Raw genomic sequence first — 3,475 nt, forward strand, 5'->3', positions numbered from 1 at the left:
AGTGTTCCTCTGATACGCGTCAACTCTTTTTTCTCTTATAGCTGCGCGAAAAGCATGTATTCGTGCTTAGTCCAACGAAACAAGCTGTTTTAGACCGAAACGAGGTAAATCTGAACACATCGGTTTTACAAGTGTCCCTGTGACACGCCTTTAAAGCTTTTTCTCTTATCACTGCGCGAAAAGCATGTATTTCTGCTTAATACAGCGAAATAAGCTGTTTTAGACCGAAACGAGCTATATCACAACACATCGGTTTTACAATTGTTCCTCTGATACGTGTCTAAACTTTTTCTCTTATAACTGCGCGAAAAGCATGTATTCGTGCTTAATACAACGAAACAAGCTGTTTTAGACCGAAACGAGGTTAATCACAACACATCGGTTTTACAAGTGTTCCTCTGATAAGCGTCTAAACTTTTTCTCTTATAACTGCGCGAAAAGCATGTATTCGTGCTAAATACAACGAATCAAGTTGTTTTAGACCGAAACGAGCGAAATCTGAACACATCGGTTTTACAAGTGTCCCTGTGACACGCGTCAAAACTTTTTCTCTTATAACTGCGCGAAAAGCATGTATTCTTGCTTAATACAACGAAACAAGCTGTTTTAGTCCGAAAAGAGTTAAATCTGAACACATCGGTTTTACAAGTGTTCCTCTGATACGCGTCAAAACTTTTTCTCTTATAACTGCGCGAAAAGCATGTATTCTTGCTTAATACAACGAAATAAGCTGTTTTAGACCGAAACGAGCCAAATCACAACACATCGGTATTACAAGTGTTCCACGTGATACTCGTCAAAACTTTTTCTCTTATAACTGCGCGAAAAGCATGTATTCGTGCTAAATACAACGAAACAAGTTGTTTTAGACCGAAACGAGCGAAATCTGAACACATCGGTTTTACAAGTGTCCCTGTGACACGCGTCAAAACTTTTTCTCTTATAACTGCGCGAAAAGCATGTATTCTTGCTTAATACAACGAAACAAGCTGTTTTAGTCCGAAAAGAGTTAAATCTGAACACATCGGTTTTACAAGTGTTCCTCTGATACGCGTCAAAACTTTTTCTCTTATAACTGCGCGAAAAGCATGTATTCTTGCTTAATACAACGAAACAAGCTGTTTTAGACCGAAACGAGCCAAATCACAACACATCGGTATTACAAGTGTTCCACGTGATACTCGTCAAAACTTTTTCTCTTATAACTGCGCGAAAAGCATGTATTCGTGCTAAATACAACGAAACAAGTTGTTTTAGACCGAAACGAGCGAAATCTGAACACATCGGTTTTACAAGTGTCCCTGTGACACGCGTCAAAACTTTTTCTCTTATAACTGCGCGAAAAGCATGTATTCTTGCTTAATACAGCGAAACAAGCTGTTTTAGACCGAAACGAGCTAAATCACAAAACATCGGTTTTACAAGTGTTCCTCTGATACGCGTCAAAACTTTTTCTCTTATAATTGCGCGAAAAGCATGTATTCGTGCTTAATACAACGAAACAAGCTGTTTTAGACCAAAACGAGCTAAATCTGAACACATCGGTTTTACAAGTATCCACGTGATACTCGTCAAAACTTTTTCTCTTATAACTGCGCGAAAAGCATGTATTCGTGCTAAATACAACGAAACAAGTTGTTTTAGACCGAAACGAGCGAAATCTGAACACATCGGTTTTACAAGTGTCCCTGTGACACGCGTCAAAACTTTTTCTCTTATAACTGCGCGAAAAGCATGTATTCTTGCTTAATACAACGAAACAAGCTGTTTTAGTCCGAAAAGAGTTAAATCTGAACACATCGGTTTTACAAGTGTTCCTCTGATACGCGTCAAAACTTTTTCTCTTATAACTGCGCGAAAAGCATGTATTCTTGCTTAATACAACGAAACAAGCTGTTTTAGACCGAAACGAGCCAAATCACAACACATCGGTATTACAAGTGTTCCACGTGATACTCGTCAAAACTTTTTCTCTTATAACTGCGCGAAAAGCATGTATTCGTGCTAAATACAACGAAACAAGTTGTTTTAGACCGAAACGAGCGAAATCTGAACACATCGGTTTTACAAGTGTCCCTGTGACACGCGTCAAAACTTTTTCTCTTATAACTGCGCGAAAAGCATGTATTCTTGCTAATTACAGCGAAACAAGCTGTTTTAGACCGAAACGAGCTAAATCACAAAACATCGGTTTTACAAGTGTTCCTCTGATACGCGTCAAAACTTTTTCTCTTATAACTGCGCGAAAAGCATGTATTCGTGCTTAATACAACGAAACAAGCTGTTTTAGACCAAAACGAGCTAAATCTGAACACATCGGTTTTACAAGTATCCACGTGATACTCGTCAAAACTTTTTCTCTTATAACTGCGCGAAAAGCATGTATTCTTGCTTAATACAACGAAACAAGCTGTTTTAGACCGAAACGAGCTAAATCACAACACATCGGTTTTACAAGTGTCTCTCTAATACGCGTCAAAACTTTTTCTCTTATAACTGCGCGAAAAGCATGTATTCTTGCTTAATACAACGAAACAAGTTGTTTTAGACCGAAACGAGCTAAATCTGAACACATCGGTTTTACAAGTGTTCCTCTGATACGCGTCAAAACTTTTTTCTCTTATAACTGCGCGAAAAGCATGTATTCTTGCTTAGTCCAACGAAACAAGCTGTTTTAGACCGAAACAACGTAAATCTGAACACATCGGTTTTACAAGTGTCCTTGTGACATGCCTTTAAAACTTTTTCTCTTATAACTGCGCGAAAAGCACGTATTCCTGCCTAATACAGCTTAAGAAGCTGTTTTAGACCAAAACGAGCTAAATCACAACACATCGGTTTTACAATTGTTCCTCTGATACGCGTCTAAACTTTTTCTCTTATAACTGCGCGAAAAGCATGTATTCGTGCTTAATACAACGAAACAAGCTGTTTTAGACCGAAACGAGTTAAATCTGAACACATCGGTTTTACAAGTGTCCCTGTGACATGCGTCAAAACTTTTTCTCTTATAACTGCGCGAAAAGCATGTATTCTTGCTTAATACAACGAAACAAGCTGTTTTAGACCGAAACGAGCCAAATCACAACACATCGGTATTACAAGTGTTCCACGTGATACTCGTCAAAACTTTTTCTCTTATAACTGCGCGAAAAGCATGTATTCGTGCTAAATACAACGAAACAAGTTGTTTTAGACCGAAACGAGCGAAATCTGAACACATCGGTTTTACAAGTGTCCCTGTGACACGCGTCAAAACTTTTTCTCTTATAACTGCGCGAAAAGCATGTATTCTTGCTTAATACAGCGAAACAAGCTGTTTTAGACCGAAACGAGCTAAATCACAAAACATCGGTTTTACAAGTGTTCCTCTGATACGCGTCAAAACTTTTTCTCTTATAACTGCGCGAAAAGCATGTATTCGTGCTTAATACAACGAAACAAGCTGTTTTAGACCAAAACGAGCTAAATCTGA

Source organism: Amblyomma americanum, unplaced genomic scaffold, assembly GCF_052857255.1.
Source record: "Amblyomma americanum isolate KBUSLIRL-KWMA unplaced genomic scaffold, ASM5285725v1 scaffold_16, whole genome shotgun sequence".
NCBI classification, from domain to species: domain Eukaryota; kingdom Metazoa; phylum Arthropoda; class Arachnida; order Ixodida; family Ixodidae; genus Amblyomma; species Amblyomma americanum.